A 13,537-nucleotide genomic window follows, 5' to 3' on the forward strand; every position below is an offset into this window, starting at 1 on the left:
TGCGTTCTGTCTAAAGAAATGCCACCGATTTATGAGCACTGATTTTGCGACCTGCTACTTTACTGAATTTGTTGATGAGTTCCAGTAGTTTTTTTTTTTTTTTTTTGGCAGAGTTTTGGGGGTCCTCTAGGTATCACGGCTTATCATCTGCAAATGACGATCATTTAACTTCCTCCTTCCCAATTTGAATCCCTTTAAACTCTCCTGCTTGCCTGCTTGCGAAGGAGAGGGCCTATGAGACTACGTTGAATAGAAGTGGTGGGAGTGGACATCCTTGCCTAGTTCCTGATTTTAGGGGGAAGGCTTTCAAATTTTTCCTCACTGAGCACAGTGCTAGTCATGGCTTTGTCATGCATAGCCATTATTACGTTGAAGAATTTCCCTTCCACTCCCAGTTTCTCGAGGGCTTTCATCATAAATGAGTACATGGGTGCTGGACGTTGTCAAATGCTTTTTCTGCATCAATTGATAAGATCCTGTGCGTTTTATCTTTCTTTCTGTTGATATGGTGGATGACACTGGCCGACTTGAGGATGTTAAGCCATCCCTGTTTCCCAGGGATGAATCCCACTAGGTCATGACGGACTATTCTCTTAATATACTGTTGGATTCAGTTAGCCAAGATTTTGAGGATCTTTGCAGCAGTGTTCATCAGGGATATAGGTCTATAGTTTTCTTTTTCTTTTTTCTTTTTTCTTTTTTTGGTGGGTGGAGTCCTTTCCTGCTTTGGGGATCCGAGTGTCACCAGCCTCATACAATGTGTTTGGGTGTGTTCCTTCTTCGAATTCTATTCTCTGGAAGAGTTTGTGGAGGGTGTGTGTTAGTTCTTCTTTAAATGGTTTGTAGAATTCATTAGTACAGTCATCTGAACCTGGGCTTTTGTTCTTGGGGAGGCTTTTGACCGCTGCTTCCATTTCTGCACTAGTGATTGGCCTGTTAAGTGTATCTCTTTCCTTTTCTGTCAAGGTTGGCAGTTGGTAGGGCTCTAAGAATGTGTCCATTTCTTCTAAGTTGTTCCATCTAGATGGTCATAATAATCTTGCATGATCTTTGGTATCTCTGCCTTGTCTGTTGCAATATCTTTTTCTCGAGCGTAACTAGCAGTTTATCTATTTCACTTATCTTTTCAAAGAACCAGCTCTTGGTTAATTAGTCTTCCAGATGGTTTTCTTTTTTTTCTGTTTCATCAATTTCTGCTCTGTTTAACTATTTGCTGTCTCCTGCTGACCTTTGGATCTCTTTGTTGCTATTTCTTTTTTTTTTTTTTTTTCCATTCAGGGTTATTGCTGGGGCTCGGTGCCTGCACTACAAATCCATTGCTCCTGGAGGCCATTTTCCCCATTTTTGTTATTCTTGTTGTTGTTATTGGATTGGACAGAGAGAAATGGAGATGGGAGGGGAAGATAGAGAGGAGGAGAGAAAGATAGACGCGTGCAGACCTGTTTCATTGCTTGTGCAGCGAGCCCCCACCTGTAGGTGGGGAGCCGGGTGCTCTAACCTTGATCCTTACACTTCGACCCTGTGTGCTTACCTCGCTGCGCTAGCGGCAGGCCGCCTTTGTTGCTGTTTCTAATTGGTTCAGTTGAGTTGTTAGATGGCTTCCTAGTGATTTGTCCTCCTTATTAATGTGGGCCTGTATTGCTGTAGACTTCCCTCTCGGGACTGTCTTTGCTGTGTCCCATCGGGTATGATAACTGGTTTCCTAAATGTCGTTGATCCCGAGGCACTTCTTAATTAATTTATTTATTTATTCCTTCCTTCCTTCCCTCCCTCTCTCTCTTTCTTCTTTCTTTCTTTCTTTTTTTTTTTTTAATTTTTTTTTTATTAAAGAAAGGATTAATTAACAAAACCATAGGGTAGGAGGGGTACAACTCCACACAATTCCCACCGCCCAATCTCCATATCCCACCCCCTCCCCCGATAGCTTTCCCATTCTCTATCCCTCTGGGAGCATGGACCCAGGGTCATTGAGGGTTGCAGAAGGTAGAAGGTCTGGCTTCTGTAATTGCTTCCTCGCTGAACATGGGCGTTGACTGGTCGGTCCATACTCCCAGTCTGCCTCTCTCTTTCCCTAGTAGGATGGGTCTCTGGGGAAGCTGAGCTCCAGGACACATTGGTGGTGTCTTCAATCCAGGGAAGTCTGGCCGGCATCCTGATGACACCTGGAACCTGGTGACTGAAAAGAGAGTTAACATACAAAGCCAAACAAATTGTTGAGCAATCATGGACCCAAAGCTTGGAAAAGTGGAGAGGAAGTATTAGGGAGGTACTCACTGCAAACTCTAGTATACTTCTGCTTTCTTACTTTGGTGCCATACTCCAAACTCAGTCAATTTCTGCTTTGCGTTTCTACTTCTTTTTTTTTTTTTTACATGCATAACATTCCCCAGATTCCCATTTAGCAATACCACCCCACTATTTCATTCATCATTTTTCATAGACCTGTATTCTCCCCACCCACCCTCCCACCCCAGAGTCTTTTACTTTGGTGTAATACTCCAATTCCATTTCAGGTTTGACTTGTGTTTTCTTTTCTAATCTTGTTTTTCAACTTCGGCCTGAGAGTGAGATCATCCCAAATTCATCCTTCTGTTTGTGACTTATTTCACTCAACATGATTTTTTCAAGGTCCATCCAAGATCGGCTGAAAACGGTGAAGTCACCATTTTTTACAGCTGAGTAGTATTCCATTGTGTATATATACCACAACTTGCTCAGCCACTCATCTGTTGTTGGACACCTGGGTTGCTTCCAGGTTTTGGCTATTACAAATTGTGCTGCCAAGAACATATGTGTACACAGATCTTTTTGGATGGATGTGTTGGGTTCCTTAGGATATATCCCCAGGAGGGGAATTGCAGGGTCATAGGGTAGGTCCATTTCTAGCCTTCTGAGAGTTCTCCAGACTGTTCTCCACAGAGGTTGGACCAATTGACATTCCCACCAGCAGTGCAGGAGGGTTCCTTTGACCCCACACCCTCTCCAGCATTTGCTGCTGTTACCTTTTCTGATGTGTGACATTCTCACAGGAGTGAAGTGATATCTCATTGTTGTCTTGATTTGCATTTCTCTGACAATCAGAGACTTGGAGCATTTTTTCATGTGTTTCTCGGCCTTTTGGATCTCTTCTGTGGTGAATATTCTGTCCAATTCCTCCCCCCATTTTTGGATGGGGTTATTTGTTGTCTTGTTGTTGAGTCTGGTAAGCTCTTTATATATGTTGGTTATTAAACTCTTATCTGATGTATGGCATGTAAAGATCTTCTCCCATTCTGTGAGGGGTCTCTTGGTTTGGGTAGTGCTTTCTTTTGCTGTGAAGAAGCTTTTTAATTTGATGTAGTCCCATAGGTTTATACTTGCCTTAGTCTTCCTTGTAATTGGATTCGTTTCATTGAAAATGTCTTTAAAATTTATGCAGAAAAAAGTTCTTCCAATATTTTCCTCTAAGTATCTGATAGTTTCTGGTCTAACATCCAAGTCCTTGATCCACTTGGAATTTACTTTTGTATTTGGTGAAATACAGTGATTCAGCTTCATTCTTCTGCATGTTTCAACCCATTGTTTCCAACACCATTTGTTGAAGAGACTCTGCTTCCCCCATATAATAGTCTGGGCCCCTTTGTCAAAGATTAGATGTCCATAGGTGTGGGGCCTCATTTCTGGGCTCTCAATTCTATTCCACTGGTCAGTGTGTCTGTTCATGTTCCAGTACCAAGCAGTTTTGATGACAATGGCCCTATAATATAGTTTGAGATCTGGCAGTGTGATGCCTCCGGTTCTGTTCTTTTTTCTCAAGATTGTTTTGGCAATTCTAGGTCTTTTCTGGTTCCAGATAAACATTTGTAGCATTTGTTCTATTCTCCTAAAAAATGTGCTTGGGATCTTGATGGGGATAGCATTAAATTTATAGATGGCTCTGGGTAATATATTCATTTTGATGATGTTAATTCTTCCAACCCATGAGCATGGAATATCTTTCCACTTCTTTGTGTCTTTTTCAATTTCTTTGAGTAGTGACTCATAATTTTCAGTATACAAGTCTTTCACTTCTTTGGTTAGGTTTATTCCTAGATATTTTATTGTTTTTGTTGCTATAGAAAAAGGAACTGATTTCTGGATTTCAATTTCTTCTAACTTAGTGTTTGCATAGAGGAATGCCACTGACTTTTGAATGTTAATTTTATAGCCTGACACATTACTGTATTGCCTGATGATTTCCAAAAGCTTCTTGCTAGATTCCTTAGGTTTTTCCATGTATACTATCATGTCATCTGCAAATAAGGAGAGTTTGACTTCTTCTCTTCCAATCTGTATTCCTTTAATTCCTTGCTCCTGCCTGATTGCTATGGCAAGAACTTCCAACACTATGTTGAATAGTAATGGTGATAGTGGGCAGCCCTGTCTAGTACCTGATCTGAGGGGAAATGCTTCCAGTTTTTCACCATTGAGTATGATGTTGGCTGTAGGTTTGCTATATATAGACTCCACTATCTTCAGGAATTTTCCATCTATTCCTATTTTTTGTAGTGTTTTGATCATAAAGGGATGTTGTATTTTGTCAAAGGCTTTCTCTGCATCTATTGATATGACCATGTGGTTTTTGGTCTTGCTTTTGTTGATGTGGTGGATCACATTGATTGATTTACGTATATTAAACCAACCTTGCATGCCTGGGATAAACCCCACTTGGTCATGATGGACAATCTCTTTGATATACTGCTGTATCCGGTTGGCTAGAATTTTGTTCAATATTTTCGCATCTATGTTCATCAGAGATATTGGTCTGTAGTTTTCTTTTTTGGTTGTGTCCCTGTCTGCTTTTGGTATCAGGGTGATGTTGGCTTCATAGAAGCTGGCAGGGAGTATTCCAGTGTCTTCAATCTTCTGGAAGACTTTTAAAAGTAGAGGTATTAGTTCTTCTTTGAAAGTTTTGTAGAATTCATTTGTAAAACCATCTGGTCCATGACTTTTATTTTTGGGAAGATTTTTGATAACTGTTTCAATTTCATTAGCTGTGATGGGCCTGTTCATGTTATCCACTTCCTCTTTACTTCGTTTTGGAAGTTGGTAGGTATCTAGGAAATCATTCATTTCTTCCAGGTTCTCTAGCTTGGTGGCATATAGTTGTTCATAGAGGCCTCGCATGATATGTTGAATTTCTGCAGTGTCTGTTGTGATATCTCCTCTTTCATTTACTATCCGATTTATTTGGGTCTTCTCCCTTTTTTGTTTTGTGAGTCTGGCTAAAGGTTTGTCGATTTTGTTTACTCTTTCGAAGAACCAACATTTACTTTCATTGATCTTTTGTATGGTTTTCCTATTCTCAATGTTATTTATTTCTGCCCTAACTTTAGTAATTTCTGTCCTTCTGGTTGCTTTAGGGTTCCTTTGTTGTTCTTCTTCTAGGTCTTTAAGATGTGCAATCAGGCTGTTTATTTGTGCCTTTTCTTGTTTCCTAATGTGTGCTTGTATAGCTATGAACTTCCCTCTTAGGACTGCTTTAGCTGTGTCCCAAATATTTTGATAGCTTGTGTCTTCATTTTCATTGAACTCTCGAAACATTTTGATTTCTTCCTTGATTTCCTCTTTGACCCAGAAGTTGTTAAGAAGTGTACTGTTGAGCTTCCACATTTTGGCACTGTTACTAATCTTTTGTTGATTGTTAAGTGTTAGTTTAATTCCACTGTGGTCTGAGAAGATGCTTGGGATGATTTCAGTGCTCTTGAATAGGCTGATGCTGTCTTTGTGGCCTAACATATGGTCTATCCTTGAGAATGATCCATGTGGATTTGAGTAAAATGTGTATTCCAGTTTCTTGGGATGAATGACTCTGAAAATGTCCAATAGTTCTAGTTTATCTATCTCTTCATTTAGCTCCCTATGTCTTTACTGATTTTCTTCCTGGATGATCTGTCAAGTTGAGATAGTGGGGTGTTGAAGTCCCCTACTATGATTGTGTTACTGTTAATATATTGCTGTAGCTCTTTCAGTAGAAGTTTGATGTATTTACATGGCTTCTCATTGGGTGCATAGATATTAATAATTGTTAAGTCCTCTTGATTGACTGATCCTCTGAGCATTAAGTAGTGTCCATTCCTATCTTTTTTAATCTTATGTATTTTAAAGTCTATCATGTCAGATATGAGAATAGCTGTTCCTGCCCTTTTTTGTGGGCCATTGGCTTGTATGATAGTTTTCCATCCTTTCACTTTAAGTCTGTGTTTGTCTTGTTGCGTTAGGTGAGTTTCCTGTAGACAACATATTGTTGGGTTGTGTTTTCTGATCCATCTTCCTACTCTGTGTCTTTTAATAGGTGAATTCAGGCCATTCACATTTATTGATATCAAAGATTGAAGATATTTTAACGCCATTCTTGTAGAGTTTTAGAGTGTTTTGATATATGTTCTATTTGTGGTGGTCTGGTTGTTTATAGGAAACCTTTCAGAACTTCTTTCAAGGCAGGCTTGGTGATGGTTGCTTCCTTCAACTGTTGCTTGTCTGAGAAGGTTTTGATGCTTCCATCTAGTCTGAATGTCAATCTAGCAGTATTCTATAGTATTCTTGGCTGAAAGCCTTTCTCATTGAGCACTCGATAGATATCTTGCCATTCTCTTCTGGCCTGTAGTGTTTGTATGGAGAAGTCTGCTGCTAATCTTATGGGTTTTCCTTTGTAGGTGACTCTTTGTTTTTCTCTTGCAGCCTTGAGGATCCTTTCTTTATCCTTATTCCTTTCCAATCTAAGTATGACATGTCTTGGTGTCTTTAGGTCTGGGTTAATTCTGTTTGGGACCCTCTGGGCTTCTTGAATCTTTATGTCTTTGGTGTTGTCTAGACTAGAGAAATTTTCAGCTATTATGGCCTGGAGAACGCTTTCTTCCTCCCCTTCTCTTTCTTCCTCTGGTAAGCCAATAATGCGTATATTGTTTCTTTTGAAGTCATCCCATAGGACTCTGTTGTTGTTTTCAGCATCTCTTAATCTCTTTTTGAGATCTCTTACTTCTTTTTTAGTTGTCTCTAATTCATCCTCAATCTTGCTAATTCTGTCTTCAGCCTCATTGATTCTATTCTCTCTGCCCTCTACTGCTTTCTGGAGTTCATCTATTTTGTTGCCCTGCTCTGATACTGTTTTAGCTTGTTCAGCTAGTTGCCTTCTTAGCTCAGCGATTTCAGCTTTCAGCTCTCTAATAACCATGCGATTATTAGAATTTTCTTCCATATTCTCATTTGTTGTTCCTGCAGTTCTGATTACAATTTTTTCAAATTCTTTACTCACTCCTGTTATTATTTCCTTAGCTAATGTTTGCATGTTGAACTCGTTGTTTTGTGCTTCGCCCTCTGGAGGACTTTTAGCTGGACTCTTGTCCTGGTTCGAGTCTCCATTATTTTTTCTTGTTGTTTTAACCATTTTATATAAGTTAACAGTTTTTTCAATCCCTGAGTTGGAGTTCAGTGGTGTAAAAGCCTTTTTTTTTTTCCCCTGTAGGCTATGGTAGCCTGAGGGCTTTTAAACTATCAATAGGCTTCTTGGCTTAATCAATGACTCCTGACCAAGAGATAAAGCAGGGTGTGGCAGAGATAATCCAGTGGTTATGCAAAGAGACTTTCACAGCCCTTCAGCTATGCCACCGAGGTATAGGTCTTCTCCTGAGTTTCCCGGTTAGATCTCTGTGCCCTGGTGTCCCTCCCTGTTGCTGCTCCAGATTCTGAGGGTAGTAGCAATGGAGACTCAGAGTTGTATTTGGTGAGTCTCTGGGGAGTCCTTTCCTCCCTTCAGCTGTCCCCTTGTTGGTGGAGCAGACTGGAGGTGGTGTCTCCACTGACAAACTGTCGAACTGTTGGCAGTCACTTAATCTCTCCTTAGGCCCCTCTCTCCTCTCTGTCACCAGCCACGCGTGTTTGTACTCACGGGTGATTTACTGGGTTTCTGTGGTCATTCTAGTCCTGTCTTGTTTCGGTCCGGGTGGTCTCCTTTGGTATTCCTAGTTGATCCGGGAGAGGAGAGGAGAGGAGAGAAAGCGATCTGCTGCTCGTAGCTCCGCCTCCGGAACTAATTATTTTTTTCTGGCACTTCACTGTTTGTGCTGGATCACAGTGTTCTGCATCTTAACATTTCTTGGAGGCAGCCATTGCCGGTACACATCTTAAATTTGTTCATGTTTGTGGTCCGGGAGGTGGTGCAGTGGACCTTGGACTCTCAAGCAGGAGGTCCTGAATTCAGTCCCTGGCAGCACATGTACCAGAGTGATCTCTTCTTTCTTTCTTTCTATCTTTCTTTCTCCTTTGACCCCATAGTTATTGCTGGGGCTTGGTGACTGCTCCTGGTGGTCATTTTTGTTTTCCATTTCATTCGACAGGACAGAGAGAAATTGAGAGATGAGGGGAAGGTAGAGAGGGAGAGAGAAGGATAGACACCTGAAGACCTGCTTCACCACTTGTGACGTGACCCCTCTGCAGGTGGGGAGTCAGGGGTTCAAACTGGGAACCTCCCGCAGGCTGTTGCACTGTGTACTGCATCCGCTTAACCCTGTGCACCCCTCCCCAGCCCCTTTTTGATGTTTTTATAATGCATTTCTTTATTAACATTTTACTTACTACTGGATAGATTTATTGATATTTATTTATTATTGGCGAGGGACATTTAGAGGGGTGAGGCAGAGAGGGAAATAGACAGAGAGAGACACCTGAAGGCCTGCAACCCCCTCGTGAAGTTTCCCGGGAAAGTGGTGACCGTTGGGATTGACTCTGCGTCCTTGCGCTCCGTAATATCTATGCTCAACCAGATGCGCTCGCACTCGGACCCCCTTTGTGTTCTCTTCAGTCACCCACGTGCTATTGAGAAGCATGCTGTTTAGTCTCCAGATTAGGGGGGAGTTTTTCTTTCTTTTCTTTTTTGTGGCTGATATCTAACATTGTACCCTCATGGTCTGAGAGATGCATTTTTCTCCTTTTGTTGCCCTTGCTTTTTACTTGTTGTGATAATTATTGTTACTGCTGTCGTTGTTGTTGGAAAGGACAGAGAGAAATCGAGAGAGGAGGGGAAGACGGAAAGAAGGAGAGAAAGATAGACGCCTGCAGACCTGCTTCACCGCTTGTGAAGCGACCCCCCCTGTCGGTGGGGAGCCGGGGACTCGAACCCGGAGCCTTACACAGGTCCTTGTACTTCACGCCCTGTGCGCTTAATCTGCTGCGCTACCTCCCGGCCCCCGCATTTTATGATTTTAATATGCACATATTTGTTTAGGCTGTGTTTGTGGCCCAGCATATGGTCAATCCTTGTAAATGATCTTGTGTACTTGAGAAGAATGTGTATTGATTTTCTTTCAGGATGGAAAGTTCTGTATTGATAGGGGTAGATAGCATCTTGGTTATGCAAAGAGACTCTTATGCCCGAGCCTCTGAATTCCCAGGTTCAATCCCCCACACCACCATTAGCCAGAGCTGATCAGTGCTCCAGTAAAAAAATAAATGTTGGGGAGTCGGGCTGTAGCGCAGGGGGTTAAGCGCAGGTGGCGCAAAGCACAAGGACCGGCATAAGGATCCCGGTTCGGACCCCGGCTCCCCACCTGCGGGGGAGTCGCTTCACAGGCGGTGAAGCAGGTCTGCAGGTGTCTGTCTTTCTCTCCCCCTCTCTGTCTTCCCCTCCTCTCTCCATTTCTCTCTGTCCTAGCCAACAACGGCAACAACAATAATAACTACAACAATAAAACAACAAGGGCAACAAAAGGGGATAAATAAATAAAATTTTATATATATATATATATATATATATATATATATATATATGTTGGGGGTCAGGCTGTAGCGCAGTGGGTTAAGCGCACGTGGCGCCAAGCACAAGGACTGGTGTAAAGATCCCGGTTCAAGCCCCTGGCTCCCCACCTACAGGGGAGTCACTTCCCAAGTGGTGAAGGAGGTCTGCAGGTGTCTCTCTCTGTCTTCCCCTCCTCTCTCCATTTCTCTCTGTCCTAGCCAACAACGACGACATCAACAACAACAACAACGATAACTACAACAACAATAAAACAACAAGGGCAACTAAAGGGAAAAAAAAAAAAAATATATATATATATATATACATATATATATATATATATGTTTTTGGAGTTGAGCGGTAGTGCAGCTGGTTAAGCCCACGTGTCACCAAGCACAAGGACCGGCATAAGGATCCCCGTTCGAGCCCCCGGCTCATCACTTGCAGGGGAGTCGCTTCACAGGCAGTGAAGTAGGTCTGCAGGTGTCTATCTTTCTCTCCCCCCTCTCTGTTGGGTTGTATTTCTGATCCATCTTCCTACTCTCTGCCTTTTAATAGGTGAACTCAGGCCACTGACATTTATTGATATCATAGATTGAAGATATTTTAATGCCATTATTGTAGTTATTTGGAGTGTTCTGATATATGGCCTATTTATGGTGGTCTGACTGTTTATAGCAGATCTTTCAGAACTTCTTTCAGGGCAGGCTTGGTGATAGCTGATTCTTTCAACTGTTGCGTGTCTGAGAAGGTTTGATGCCTCCATCTCGTCTGAATGACAGTCTAGACTGCAGGATCTAGTCGTCTTGTTGAAAGCCTTTCTCATTGAGCACTCGATGGATATCTATTTTTTTTAAGATATTTTTTATATTTATTTATTTATTCCCTTTTGTTGTCCTTGTTGTTTTATTGATGTAGTTATGATTGGTGTCGTCGTTGTTGGATAGGACAGAGAGAAATGGAGAGAGGAGGGGAAGACAGAGAGGGGGAGAGAAAGATAGACACCTGCAGACCTGCTTCACTGCCTGTGAAGCGACTCCCCTGCAGGTGGGGAGCCAGGGGCTCAAACCGGGATCCTTATGCCGGTCCTTGCACTTTGCGCCACGTGCGCTTAACTGGCTGCACTACCGCCCGCCTCCCAACTTGATGGATATCTTGCCATTCCCTTCTGGCCTGTAGTGTTTGTGTGGAGAAGTCTGCTGCTAATCCCTGGGTTTTCCTCTGTAGGTGATCCCCCTCTCTGTCTTCCCCTCCTCTCTCCATTTCTCTCTGTCCTATCCAACAATGACGACATTAATAACAACAACAACAATAATCACTACAACAATAATAAAAAAAAAAAAACAAGGACAACAAAAAGAAAAAAACATATATAGTGTGCCTCCAGAGTTATCTCTGGGGCTCGGTGTCTGCACTAAGAATCCACTGCTCCTGGCGGCCATTTTTCCATGTTTATTGGGTAGGACAGAGAGAAATTGAGAGGGGGAGGGAAGATCAAGAGGGAGAGAGACAGAAAGACAGACACCTGCAGACCTGCTTCACTGCTTGTGAAGTGACCCCCCCCCTGCAGGTGGGGAGCCATGGGCTTGAACCGGGATCCTTAGGAGGGCCCTTGCACTTCGTCCTATGTGAGCTTAACCCAGTGTGCCACGCCCCACCCCCTATGCCCCACCTCCCACGCCCCCCATGCCGCCCACACCCGTCAGTTCTTTTTTTTTTTGGTATTTATTTATTTCCTTTTTGTTGCCCTTATTTTTTTTATTGTTGTAGCTATTATTGTTGTCGTCTTTGTTGGATAGGACAGAGAGAAATGGAGAGAGGAGGGGAAGACAGAGAGGGGGAGAGAAAGACAGACACCCGCAGACCTGCTTCACCGCCTATGAATCGGCTCTCCTGCAGGTGGGGAGCTGGGAGCTCGAACCGGGATCCTTGTGCAGGTCCTTGCGCTTCGCGCCACCCTCGCTTGATCCGCTGCGCTTACCACCCGACAGTCAGTTCTTTATAGGGCACAGAAGGTGGGTGTTCTGGTTTCAGTAATTGCTTCTCCGCTGGACATGGGGTTGACAGGTGGATCCACACCCCCAGCCCGTTTCTATCTTTCCCTAGTGGGGTAGTGCTCTGGGGAGGGGAGGTTCCAGGACATATCGGTGAGGTCGTCTGCGTCGGGAGGTCAGGTTGGCATCACGGCAGCATCTGCAACTTGGTGGCTGAAGGCAGTAAGATATAAAGAAAGACAATATGTTTAATAACCAGGAACCAAAAGGTAGGAATACAGCCAGTGGGAGTAGGGACCTTAGCGTGAAGAGAAGCTAGGAAGTCTATTTCAGGTATGTTCTGAGGGCCCATGACTTGAGTCACTGTTGCCGCAGCTTGGTAGCTAACATGGAGGTGGTCCAGGAATATTGTCCGTGGAGGTGGTGTCAGAGTTTGAGTATGATGAGAAAGCTTCATCAGGGCAGAGAGTAGCTCCCAAACTTGAAGGAAATATATAAATACGATTAGCTGCTTACCGCATGGATCTGACCCAGGGCCCAGATGTATTCCTAGTTAGCACCCTAGTTAGCACAGGAGCCTATGTAACCGCCGAGTCCCTGTCAGTCCGTCTTCGTGGCCCATGGTCACAGCTGGGGCCTAGAATTCTAGGCTGCACTCATTTCAGAGCCGGTCTTCCTCGAGTGGCATGACAGGTTGACCCGGCCTCCCTTTGGAGAGTGGGGCAGTCCCTACCCTGCCATTGCTGCTCTCCAGAGAAGACAAGGTCTTGGGAAGGCCCACAAGCGGGCTTGTGATGACGTTCCCGACGGAAGTGACCAGTGATGGTGGAGAGAGGGATCCGTTAGACGTCTAGGCCAACTGAATCTATGGGGCGGTGCAAGGATTCCCTGACTAGGGCCCCTGACTGGGCCGGCCTGGCAGTGACCGAAGAGGCCCTCATGAAGTGAGCCAGTCTCTTGCCCTTTTGCAGCCTTGGTAGTGCCTTCTTCACCAGACAAACGTAGGCTTTCTCCCAGTTGAGGTGTTGCGTGTCACCTGTCGTATCCAATCCGGTGGTAGGTTTACGGGGTCTGGCCTCAAGTCGGGGCGGAAACACAGCTAGGATCTGAGTGGGGTCTCAGCTGACCTTGCGTTCTCCTGCACTGACTTGTTGGGTGACTCCTAAAGGTTGCCGGAGAAGCAACGAATGTCCGTATTTGATCATTTTCTCCCAGCATATCGCTTGCAGGCCCGACTTCATAGCCTCCCCTTTTAAGCTTTCTTTAATGTTTTTAAAAAATTTTTTAATGTTCTATTTATTTATTACTTACAGAGACAGAAAGAAATTGAGAGGGAGAGATAGAGAGGGAGAGAGACAGAGACACCTGCAGCCCTGCTTCACCACTCGTGAAGCTCTCCCCCTGCAGGTGGGGACCAGGGGCTTGAACCTGGATCCTCACGCACTGTGATGTGAGCTGCACGCTTACCCGAGTGCGCCACCGCCCGGCCCCTCCCTTTTAAGTTTTTCATTTGCTCTTAATTGTGTGTGACGGGAGTGTCGGATTGCGGCGCAGAGCTCCACACCACACCCACCAGCAGATTCTGTGTTCTCACCCTCCCACCTCCCGAAGAAAAGCACCGGAGTTCTCACAGGTCTTGCCGACAGTTTGCGTGCTTCTCCTTATTGATGTGACCATTCAATTTCATACGCACCTGATCTCTGGATTCCTCCTCTGAGTGAAGCCACCTGCTCGTTGTCTTTCAGCTCTCGGCTTATGTCGCCAAGCATCGTCACCGCCAATCCCACACGCC

This window comes from Erinaceus europaeus, chromosome X (genome assembly GCF_950295315.1).
Source record: "Erinaceus europaeus chromosome X, mEriEur2.1, whole genome shotgun sequence".
NCBI classification, from domain to species: domain Eukaryota; kingdom Metazoa; phylum Chordata; class Mammalia; order Eulipotyphla; family Erinaceidae; genus Erinaceus; species Erinaceus europaeus.